General features: G+C 36.4%; 1 long non-coding RNA gene across 1 annotated transcript; it reads left to right on the top strand.

The window, feature by feature from the left end:
* Positions 1 to 7,754: 7,754 nt before the first annotated feature.
* On the top strand, positions 7,755 to 11,533 carry LOC137018459 (uncharacterized). Its single transcript, XR_010894910.1, has 5 exons — positions 7,755 to 7,840; positions 8,514 to 8,580; positions 9,156 to 9,236; positions 9,381 to 9,468; positions 11,157 to 11,533. It is a non-coding gene; the product is annotated as an uncharacterized lncRNA (long non-coding RNA).
* Positions 11,534 to 13,328: the final 1,795 nt, after the last annotated feature.

Here is a 13,328-nt window from a genome sequence, read left to right as displayed (position 1 = left end):
GATTTATAAAATCCACAATGTGTGACTAAACTCAAGGGGACTAAAATGGAAACTGCATTACATATTTTCCAGGGGAGTGGCTGATGAGTTGTGTAACAGTTTAGTCAGAGAAAAATCCACTTCATTTTCTTACATGCAATCTCAATGAAAAAGTGACTGATATAGCATGCAATTAGAGTGAATACACAAACACACACACAATGACATAAAGGTTAAAGGGTTTGTTCACCCAAAAATGAAAATTCTGTCATTAATTACTCACCCTCATGTCGTTCCACACCCGTAAGACCTTCGTTCATCTTCGGAACACAAATGAAGATATTTTTGATAAAATCCGATGGCTCAGAGAGGCCTGCATTGACAGCAAGATAATCAACACTTTCAGATGCCCAGAAAGCTACTAAAGACGTATTTAAAACAGTTCATGTGACTACAGTGGTTCAACCTTAATGTTATGAAGTGACGAGAATACTTTTTGTGCACAAAAAAAGCAAAATAACGACTTTATTCAACAATATCTAGTGATGGGCGATTTCAAAACACTGCTTCATGAAGTAGATGAACAAATCTTTTGTTTTCGAATCAGTGGTTCGGAGCGTGTATCAAACTGCCAAAGTCACGCGAACCATTGAAATTTCAAAGCACTTATGACATAACAAAGCCTTGCTACTGAAATCACATGACTTTAATTCTCCGAACCACTGATTCGAAACAAAAAATTCACAAAGCTTCATGAAGCAGCGTTTTGAAATCACCCATCACTAGATATTGTTGAATGAAGTTGTTATTTTATTTTTTTTGGCGCACAAAAAGTATTCTCGTCACTTTATAACATTAAGGTTGAACCGATGTAGTCACATGAACTGATTTAAATATGTCTTTAGTAGCTTTCTGGGCATTGAAAGTGTTAGTTATCTTGCTGTCAATGCAGGCCTCACTGAGCCATTGGATTTTATCAAAAATATCTTAACTTGTGTTCCGAAGATGAACGAAGGTCTTACGGGTGTGGAACAACATGAGGGTGAGTAATTTATGACAGAATTTTCATTTTTGGGTGAACTATCCAGAGCTTCTCAGAACAGTTATGTCACTTTTTCTTTAAAGGCACAGACTGGCTCCAGCGAGAAATACCATTCAGGCAAGTTACATAATTACAAAACCTTCCCTCAGTTAAATAATTGACATTAGAAGAGCCTGCTAGCTATTCATCTTCATGTGTTCATAATCAGCTTCATTTTATTCCTTATTAAGCTTGCCGTTAGTCTTCTTGCAGGCCTGGGAAATGTCACGCATTACTCTTTCAAGAAAAGCCAGCATGCGACTGTGTTTGGACTCTCCGAGCGGTTTCTCCTCAGCTCGACAGAATGATTAAAGATGCTTTGAGATTCAAGGAGAAAATAGAACTAAAGTTAGATAGAGAATACATTAAAATGTACAGAATGAATCACACCAAACCTAAGTATATTTCCAATAACAGAGAAAGAGGCAGTGTATCTAACCCAGGAGCAACGGTGACCCTGTAATTACCACTGAGACTACACCATGTTCCCACCCTTCAATCTGAAATCCCTATGTTTGAACAGCTGCCCAGGACCAGCTGCTGGGTGTACGACTGACAGAGAACCACAAGTCACACAGGACCCTAACTAACCACAAACAGCCCGTTTTATATCAGAAAAGTGGATTCTTTCATGGTGAGCGCTTTGCCTCAGAGCAGGTGATCCTAACAGCTATTACATCACTACATCCAGTATTTTTATAGGCCATAAATATATAGCAACTGAGCACCCTTTTATCCCATATAATATTTTTGAAACATAATGTGGGTGAAATGTTTTCAAGTATTAAGATGTCTATGACCTCACGTGTTACGGTTACTTTTACCGACTATTACATGGTATGTGAGCAGGCAGGCTACGGCTATTATTATTTAATCATTTCATTTGTGGAATTGTTCATGCTTCTATGTCTTGTATATAATGAATTCACAGCACTGACAGGCAAATTCTGGATTGCCATATGTGTAGAATGAATCCCAGGCAATCCCTGCACTGGCTGATTAGAAACAGGACATGTCCTTCATTGTATATATACGTCTGTGTGTAAGAAGGAGGGAGGCGATGGACTCCATAATTAACTCTGTCACATTTTTACAAGCTGTTAATGAAGTTGTATAACTCCAAGTACAATTCCTTGCTATGCGTCCATCTGCGACAGTAGAATTAGAAGCAGACACAATATTATGTCAATTACAATTAGAAAGCCATTAGAAAGCAGATGCAATGCTAAGAAAGTCATTATCATAGTCATTTTAACATTCCTACCCGAGCACTGAAAATATTAACCGAAGTGAATGACATTGAGAGCTTCATAACATCAAACAGCTGCTCTCACATATGCTGTGGCATTTACCAGCAATCTTGAGAAGAAAATGAATGTAGTCGAACACAAACTTTGACTATGAACATTTGTAATGTCCTATAACAGCTGTTTATGTTCCTATAAAAGCACAAACAAGATAACTTACATGACAATAATGAAGGAAAATAGTTTCAAATTAATACTAAAACTAAATACAGTTTTACTGTTTGAACTGAATCTTAACTTACAATTAATATGTAAGCAATAAAGTACGAGAGGCTGTGCTGTAATAAGTCACGGCTGAAGGGCGATGTTAGGCTGCAAGCAACCCCGTCAGCTGTGACTTATTCACGATACAGCACTAGCCTCGAGTACCTTATTGCTTTTATAAAACAGTTACCACACAATATAAATATTAAGGCCAAAAATATGTATCAATGCAACTTTCAAGAAGTAAACTTTCACTAAAGCCTTTCTTACGCCGGAAAAAATATTCCTTGACCGTGAACAGCAACAGAAGTTGCATTATTACACCATTAGATGGCAGCAAAGAGTGTGTCAGTCAGTAGTGAAGACTTTTACATTGAAAAGACTCGCCCTGCGTTCCAATGTCCATACTATCCATCCTAAATAGTATGTGAGATTAAAATAAGTGTGTCCCAAAGCATAGTATGTTGAAAAGAGTATGCCAAAAGTCCCCGGATGGTCTACTATTTCCGGTAGATTTTCGAAGTGTGGATCCGTGCACACTATAAAGGCTAATATTGCCCACAACCCATTGCGCATTGGACGAGGATTCAGTTCAGAACTACAAACACGAGTAAAAAGTGTTAAAAAACTACAAAACATGGCGGATACGCGCGATCGACCCTGAGAGATTTGAGTGACTAATAATCATTTTAACCTGATAGAAAATATATATTTAATGTTACCCGTGTTATTTTTCATCTGCAAATACCAATGTGGACTTTTATAAAGATCCGAATGGCCATTAACTTTTAAATGCATCATTATGCATAAATATGAGGACAGTTCTCCACATGAAAGACCCGCGACTGCAGATCAACGTGCTGCATTTCTCTCCGATACGGTAGGAAATGAACTAAATGAAATGTGGAGGATGTAAGATGATTGACAGGCCAGTTTACGGTGACAGGATGCGACAGAGAGAATTGACGCGATTGTATGACGTGTTAGTATGTCCCAAAGCTTGTCTACTCTTTTGCTACACACTCAAAAGTAAGTACTTTTTGTTCACAGAAAGAGTACATACTTTTAGGGCGTAGTATAAGTAGGCGAATTGGAACGCAGCATGAATTGTTGTGAACACGGAACGAGACGCAACTGACAAACGCTTTGACTAGCGACTGTCAGTCATGGGAAAACCCCTTAAGTGTTAAAAGGACAGGATAATACATTGGACATTTAAACTGATTTTTTATTATGAACATAGGACTGACCTGAAGGAAAATGCTAAATCTGAATGCAGATAATAAACTCGCTCACTCGATCTTTTTCTCACAATGCTCTTCTACATAATACAGTAAGCTTCAATGAACAATATCAGTTGAGAACAAACAGTTTACATTGCTAAGAGTGATTGCTAAGGGTGTTGTGTAGTGATACACAGAACTGTTGGGTGAAGCGGCCATAGCCATGTTTTATCATGAATAAAACACAGCTACTGACCAATCAGAATCCAAGACAGGTATTATTTTATTATATTGTTGCGTGATCTTCAAATGTAATTGGAAATAGCATATTTACGAGTTTCAAGCATCTGAATGATTAAGCAAAGTCGAATTGAATATGATGAGAAATAAATGTAAAATTAAAAATATATTATCTGCATTATTTGTCCAACTTGAATGGACAAATTATAATAATACAAATGCCCAAATTGCAAGTAGGAGCTCCCCAGGTGCACTGTTTTTTATGTCAGGTTTTATCTGTACATGGTCTAATGGTCTAAAATAAGTAATAAGACACCAATACTATTTTCTCTAACATTTGGTTACATCCTTGCAAATCCATCACTCCACCCATGATGGTCCTTATGCCTGTTCACTAGAACAGTTTCAGCACCCTAGACAAGCACTTGATTATAAGTGGGATTAGCAGCCTTATCCTAATTATGCTTCACTAATGTATAGCGGAAAGCAAAACTGGCCAAAGAGAACTGAACCCCACAGGAACAAACACAGACTTACATTTCAACACAGCCTCAACATTATTAGCTTCAAAACAGATCAACATGACAGGATACAGATGCACACGTGATTAACAGATACTTGTATTTTCTGTCAACACATGGTCCACAGTGGTCATAACCCTTTGTAGCTTATAAAACAAGCCTTGAACTGTGCCATGTACACACATGGGGAAAAAAATGTAAATGTTTTGAGATATTTAACATCTTCACCATCACAGACAACGTTATAATTATATCTACGCAGATATAAAAAAGAAACAAACCAACTCCACCACAGCATTTTAAACTTGTTTTCGTGTATTGAGGACTCGCAGATGTACCTTTCAGCATCTCTCCGGTATCGCGCATCGGACGCTGTCCAGTCCATATTAGTCCATCTTTCATGCGCCTGTTTGTATATCCACAATACCGCGTGTGATCAAACCGTCAAATTAAGGTAAATTAACCTGTCATTGTGCTGCAGATGTCATAAAACCAGTCTCATAGCTTCGAAAGCAATATGAGGATGCGCAGTTCATTCATTGTCACTGGTGTCTGTCGAGTCAGTGCAAGCAAACCCCCCCCGCGGTCCAGTGCTCCGGATATCGCAGGCATCAGGAGATGCAGCCATATCAAAGGAGTCTTGTGCTGCGGACCGTGCTCTCACTCTACAGTCAAAACACACATTCATCGTGTGTTTGTGTTTGCCGTTAATACTGTTAAATATTATAGCAGCTATTATTTTTGGTGGATATTTATGGTGTGGGAAAAATACTGAACTCTTTTCGTTTAAAATAACGTGAGAATACATAACTACAAGGAAGAGGATTAGGGCCAAGCAATAATAAAAAAAATAAAACCATCTCGAGATTAAAGTTGTTAAATTTTGAGAAAAATGTCGTTAAATTTCGAGAAAAAAGTCGAGATAAAATGTTGAGAATAAACTCATTAAATTTCGAGAAAAAAGTCGAAATAATGAGAATAAAGTCATTAAATTACGAGAAAAGTCGTTAAATTACGAGAACAAATTTGTTAAATTATGAGAAAAATGTCGTTAAATTTCAAGTAAAAAGTCGAGATAAAATGTTGAGAATAAACTCATTAAATTATGAGAATAAACTCATTAAATTACGAGAAAAAAGTTGTTAAATTACGAGAACAAATTCGTAAACAAATTCGACCTTTTTCTCGAAATTTAACGACATTTTTCTCATAATTTAACGAATTTATTCTCGTAATTTAAAGACTTTTTTCTCGTAATTTAACGAGTTTATTCTCAACATTTTATCTCGACCTTTTCTCGAAATTTAACAACTTTAATCTCGAGATGGTTTTATTTTATTTTTTTATTATTATTGCTTGGCCCTAATCCTCTTCCGTAATAAAGTTATCATAGTTTGGTATGGCTGCGTCCGAAAACTGGAAAATGATGCCTTCCGAGGACACATTTCAAGGTAGTAAGGCATCAAGGCACGTCCGAATCCAATGTTAGCTTCACTTCCTCTCTCATGAGATACCTTCCTCAGATCGATTTTTGAAGGGAGCATAGATGTATCCTTAGCTGCCTTTGATATCCCACAATCCTGTGCTTTCCATTCTGTGACAGTTGAGCTAGAAAAATAAAGATGGTGTCCGAAAGTTGCGTTTGCTGCTCAGTTTGTGTATAAATGTACGATTTTGACCAACATATTTAAATTTTTATATCATTTCTATCGAGAAATTACTACTAATATTTGTTTAGTTCTCACCAAAGCTCGCGCTATATTGCTATAGATCATTAAACTGTTACGCTGCCTCGTCTGTCCGAATCAGTTTCGTGAGGTACCTTCATGCACAAAGCTTACAAGTCATTCTCTGATAAGACAGCGAGGCAGCAAGACACCTACCTAGGTTTTCGGACGCAGCCAAAATGTTCCCGCCATTGCATGAAACGTAAATTGCGGTATTTTTTCTTCCCTATTGTGACGTATATCCGAGTGAAATGACTTCTCGAACAAGATAAAATGTAGTGCGGGACTTGATTTTGTCAGTCGGGATAGAGTTACAGGTTATTTTTTATCAAGTTATTTTGATTAAGAATTACGAGAGCACAAGAATTTAAAAAATGATGATTTGCACAGATTAATTATTGATAATATAATTTCCATAAAAAATATTCCGTAAAAAAATACGAATTTGATTCCATAACAATTTTAATACTGGGGTAACCTGGCCTAAGCCTATTAAACTCCACTGTATTTAAAAAAAACATTCATCAAATAAATGAATGAAGTAGCCTATTCTGCACCGCTAGGGTTTTTTTTGGTGCAGAATACTGACTGGTCAAATACAGTATTAAAGCACTAGTTCAACCAAAAATGAAAATTCTGCCGAGAATACTTTTTGTGCACAAAAACAAAACAAAAATAATGACTTTCCAACAATTTCTATGTCAGTCTCCTACACCATTCACGTAGTAAACACAGAGTGCAGCACTTGGTTTTACATCAGAATGGCGACTCATTATTGGCCGGCTCCTGCATCTGCATCTCACGCATGTGTCGTGCTGCTCACGTGACCAGCGTCGGCCAATAATGAGTCGGTGTTCTGACGTAGAACCCGGAAGCGCTGCACTGTGTTTACAATGTAAACAGTGTAGGAGACTGACAGGGAAGAGAAGAAATTGTTGAATAAAATCATTATTTTTGTTTTGTTTTTGCACACAAAAAGTATTATCGTCGCTTCATAAAATTAAGGTTGAACCACTGTAGTCACATGGACTAATTTAATGATGTCTTTACTACCTTTCTGGGCCTTGAAAGTGGTAATTAAATTGCTGTCTATGGAGGGGTCAGAGACCTCTTGGATTTCATCAAATATATCTTAATTTGTGTTCTGAAGTTGAACAAAGGTCTTACGGCTGAGTAATTAATGACAAAATTTGTGGTCAAAAAGTGGTCAAATATTCCTGAAAGGGTACACTGTAAAAAGTAAAACATTGGTGTTCTTCGTTTGATATATTTTTTTCCATTCCAATAGCCTAAAATTATTAGATTGTTAAGTAAAATTACATTTTGTAATTTATATGTGTCTTTCAATCTATTTTCTTAGATCGATACAATATAAAATTATAACATAACAATGAAATTTAAATCATACATTCGATCAAACGACTTTTATTAGATTAAGCATGGTTTGCGCATGCGCACACATGAAAACTCGAGAGAAGGTTCTGGAAGAGACCTACGGCAGCAGAAGTGGCAGAAGTCGGAGGAGGCGCGAAGCGAACAGGACAGGACACTTTGTCAGGTAAGGGAGGAATTAATCAAAATTGTACGTCTGTGTTATCCTTGCCCTTTATTTCAGCACTCACACTATAATTTTTATAAGGTAACGTTAACTAGTTCAGTTTTTATAAGGTGACTTCCTTGTCACTGTTTTACTGATAGCCAGTCTACCGCGACCTTTCTAGCATAACGTTAAAGTAATGAGGAAACTCATCCAGCATTTAAATACTTGAATAGCATTAACGTCATATCATTTTAATGAACAGATACGCAGATTAGAATTTATTATAACGTTAATTTTGACATTAGCGGTATAGCGTTAACATTGCGCCATTTTACAGCTAACGATTTTCCTGGGAAATCCAAGAACTTAATATTATCTACCGATTGAACGGATATTATGAAAGGAAAAAATATTTTTTTAGTTGTATTCATGACTAAAGCTTGAGTATATTGCATTTCTTTGCCGAAAGAAATGAATCACCTCAATATGCGTGTGACGTGTAACGTTTCCCGCTCAGAATTTAGGCTTAACGTTACTGGCTCACCTCCGGGCGCTCAATGCCATTATAAACGCTGATTTTATATGTTTTATGTTTTAAATTTGCGAAGGCAGGAAATGAATGTGAGGAAAATATATTTACACTTTGAAACTGTAAAACTAAAATGGATTAATGTTTGGATTTTAATTTTAGGAAAGCTGCTGCTTGGTAGGCCTAGTTCCTGGTGCCAGTTTTGGTTGTCCAGTCTTCGCTGACACTGGTAAGTTGTTTTTGCCATTGAGGGGAGGGGGTTGGGGTCAGTAGGTGATTCGTGCATTACATTCAATACTGATTGCACTGATTCAGGGCTGGAGCAAATGATTACATATGCTGCGTCCCAATTCGCCTACTTATACGCCCTAAAAGTATGTACTCTTTTTGTGGAGAAAAAGTATAAACTTTTGAGTGTGTAGCAAAAGAGTATGCAAGCCATGGGAGATAAGTTACTACTTTGTCATCTTTAACGGACGGATCTGTCGCGTGCATCCTGTCATCGTAAACTGGCATGTCAATCATCTTATCACAGTTAAAATCCTCCATTCCATCTATTTTAATTTCCTACCTTTTCGGAGAGAAATGTTGTAGCACGTTCATCTACCAGTCGTGTGTTTTCCATGCGGAGACTGTCCTGGTGTGTTTGCAATTTGAATATAATGATTCATTTAAAAGTTAATGGCTTAACGTATCTTTGCAAATGTTCAAAATGCTGCTGCAGTTGCAATATAATGTAGATAACATTGAATAAATAAATTTTTGCCAGGTAAGATACTGATAATTAATTTACTTATGTTTCAGAAAGATGACAATTTAATATTTGACTGGGAAGAATTGCAAATGTTGTGGGAGAGGTGGCCAGCACTTTTTCAAATTGAAGAGGTCAGTTTTGGTACAAAACTATGTTGATTCTTGTTCATTTGGTATTCATAACAGTAATTTGATTACAGCTTTTGTTACTAATTTAAATAATTTGGTCAATTATTAATCCCAAACTTTGTATTTTCTGCTCTTTTCATTTTTTAGATCAGTGCAGAGTTCATGAGAATCACAACGGAAAAAGGGTGGCGTGACAAAAGAAAAGAATGGCAGGATTTTACATCGTTTAGATGAGGTATGTACAATTACGACTGAGTCAGACTGAATCAAATATGTTTGATATTATCTTAACTGGTCTGTTCTATGGTCGCTATGACAGGGTTGTACATTAACTTTTTACTTGGGTAAAGCTGGTTTTATATTCGCACATTCAGACATCCGTATTCAATAGCCTTGTTAATCACACTACATTGGACATTCAGAAGTAAATATGCCATTAAAACAATACTTGCCTATTTTGATCGACTGTGAAAAATGTTGTAAGTTGACAATGGTTGGTTGTCAATATCGTGTCGCTGGTTAAAATTCGCAAACATTAATGTATTGCACATTTATTGAAAGTCTGAATTTATCAGAAGTCCGAATGTGCGAATATAAAACCAACTTTACCCAAGTTAACTTTTTTTGCGCGTAACACTGGTGCTACATAGGTTAAAAGATTTTTAGCACCAGTAGCCTGAAAGTTGTCAGCACAGACTGATTTCTTTTGTAGCATGTTTGTCACACTGTACAGCCCTGTATGATACCAACATTAAAACCCTGACAACTCAATTGTTTGTGCTCAAACGAACTCCGTCTAACCACAATGAGTGAAGATCTGAGCATGATGCCCCTAAAACTAACATTGTTAGCCTTTTCAGTGTGGTGTTATATGGAGGCAATCTGCATTTGGCTCAGCTGAAGTGTTATGGATGCCCTGGTTGTTTTAAAGGGATAGTTCACCCAAAAATGAAAATTTGATGTTTATCTGCTTACCCCCAGCGCATCCAAGACTTTGTTTCTTCAGTAAAACACAAATTAAGATTTTTAACTCCAAACGCTGCCGTCTGTCAGTGGTACAATGCAAGTCAGCGGGAACTTGGGACTATAAAAGTAAATAAAACACGACAGACAAATCCAAACGAAGCGCCACCAACGCTCGTGACGACACATTGATGTCTTAAGACACGAAACGATCGGTTTGTGTGAGAAACTGAACAGTATTTATATAATTTTTTACCTCTAATACACCACTATGTCCAACTGTGTTCATCAATCGATTCGTGATGTCTGATCGCGCTCTGACAAAAGCAGTGATGTCTCGCCCATATACTTCAATGAGTGCTAGACATCACTTCCGTTGTCGGAGCGAGTTCAGACATCTCAAATCGATTGATGAACACAGTTGGACATAGTGGTGTATTAGAGGTAAAAAATTATATAAATACTGTTCGGTTTCTCACACAAACCGATCGTTTAAGATGTCTTAATTTAATTTTGGATTTGTCTATGGAAGTTTTTTCGACTCTTATAGTCCAAGTTCCCGCTGACTTCCATTGTACCACTGACAGACGGCAGCGGTTGATTTAAAAATCATCATTTGCGTTCTACTGAAGAAACAAAGACATCTACATCTTGGATGCGCTGGGGGTAAGCAGATAAACATCACATTTTCATTTTTGGGTGAACTATCCCTTTAAAGGTTGTATCAGCGATTGCAGGCCGAAAACATAAATGATCATATTCATCCTTATGATCCGCTAGCTGCACGCCCCATAAGCAGGCCGTCAAAAAAAACGCCTTTGTAGGCAGCCTAGGGTCTGAGATCTGTACACAAAAACAATAGACCGCAACAGTGCTATCAACCACTCAAAACCAAAATAGTGTTTAATTTTCTGAGATACTGATACACTCTTTATTCATTACTATGTATTGTCTTGCCAGGATATGCCAGGTGATGGACTGGAGCAAACAATGGCCGTCTTAATCTGTGAGACAGACAGACACCAGGGTTCTCATTGAGTCCACAGAGGTCCTCAGTAACGTGCCCTCAACCGCAGCTGCTTGTAGCAATGCTGTTTGGACTAACATATGTGGTATACCTCGAGTATCCAAAAGAACTGAAATTCACTTGAGTTTTTTTCTGAAAGTTTTAATGGAACTTGGCGCAAGAAAAATGACCCCCAAAATATGTCGCCTCTCCACTCTGCTGCATAGTCAATGACTGACTGACAGCCTCCATTTCAGTGCTTTGATGAACACAGGATGGCAGAAATTCTTTCACCCCAGTCTCCACTACATCGTATTAGTAGTTGTTTGTTGTTTACTGGATGTGGCAATATCTCTGATTTGTATTTGATTTAAATTTATTTCTCTGAATTATATTTGTATTTGTAAAACAATGTTTGTTTTGCCAAAAAAAGTCTAATCTTAAGAACAGTGATTTAATAAATCTTTTAAAATAATGTTTGATCTGACTCATTTAAAATATATATATTTTGAGAGAATTTAAAATTTTTAATTGTCAATTGTGAAGCAATTTATATTACTTGCAATGAATACATATTTCAGATTGAAGAAAATTAAATTTGGATCAAGTCTCTTAAAAACCTTTTTTTTAATTTAAGCCAATTTAAAATATTGATTTACACCAAATTCAGAAAAGAGTTTGCAGGAAATCAAGTCTGTTAAGAAACTTGTTTTTTTTAATTTAAGCCAATTTAAAATATTGATTTACACCAAATTCAGAAAAGAGTTTGCATGAAATGCAGAAAATTAGTTTGAACTGAATGGTTTCTGAACATTAGGTCAATGTAAAATCTTTATTGTGAATGGTTACTTCAATTTTATTAAGTTAATCCAATGTTTCACTTTTTACAGTGTAGGTTCACCCAAAAATTAAATATCTGTCAGTCTCTGAGAGTCAAACGTGATTTTTTAAAAAATTATTATTTTTTAATTTATTTTATTTTATTTATTTGGCCGTGTAAAGTTGCATACAGTCCATCAGGCGACATTATTCCATATGTTATTAATATGGTGTTTCATAAACTATGAAATAGTTATAATTCCTAACAACTCAATTTCTATGGCACATTTGTAAGAGTACGTACAAAAGGAAAATGTGTGTGTACAGGTGCAGCACACTGTGCAGAAAATCTCAGTGTTCACATTAGTGTATATATCCACAGTTTATTTAAAGAAAAAAGTACAGCATAAGGAAACATATTTGAAACAGGGCCTCTTTTCCTATGGCTTTGATGAAGAAAGATGTGGATAAACTTAACACATGTTGGTCATTTCAGTGTTTTGAGAATGAATGAAAAAGCCTAAAATAGAGTTCTATTCTCCAACATGAACTAAAAGGGAAAACAGTTGAAGTCAAAACACTTACATAACTAAAGGAACTAAAGCAGAGGCAAGTAATTCCTCTCTCTCTCTCTTTCTCTCTCTCTTCTCATAAATAGGGAGAAAAGAAAGGCAAGGATGAAGAAAGAAGGGGAAAATGAAGGAATAGATCACATTATCAAAGAGTAAATCAACAAAGTAAACAGTCGTTGGTCGTAGAAGTGTGTTAAAGTCACCTTGAAATCAAAATTTACATTCTTATTTTTTATGGAATATTGCAGTATTTATTATTGTTTTTTTCATGCAAATCATTATTTTTTTATTCATGTGTCCTCATAATCTTTAAGCAAAATAACTTTCCCTCCTACCTGCATCAACATCTCTTCTCTGATGATGTGTTTACTGCCGCGAGGGCGGGACAACCTGTCACTCACATGACATCACAGCAATAGCAAAACACAACCATTCAGTCTATTTGCTGATGGACAAAATCAAGTCCCGTTCTACCTTTTCTAGTTCGAGAAGCCGTTTCACTCGGATTATACATCACAATTTGGAACTTCCGTTTCATGCAGACTGTAAAGAGTTTGGTTCAGGTCACATCTGGAACATCTTTTTTTTTACTTTTGAACATTAGATGTTTGAAGGTGTTAAGACCTCTTTCTAAGATAATTACAGATTGAGTCAGCTGAACACTGAGAGAAGAGATTTTAGCTTATTTTGGTTCTCTGTTTTTCTTTTTGGTAAGCAAGGAAACAATTTTCGCTA

Source organism: Chanodichthys erythropterus, chromosome 4 (genome assembly GCF_024489055.1).
Source record: "Chanodichthys erythropterus isolate Z2021 chromosome 4, ASM2448905v1, whole genome shotgun sequence".
NCBI lineage: Eukaryota > Metazoa > Chordata > Actinopteri > Cypriniformes > Xenocyprididae > Chanodichthys > Chanodichthys erythropterus.
Note: the sequence above shows the minus strand (reverse complement) of the source record. Positions and strands in the feature narration are given on the sequence as shown.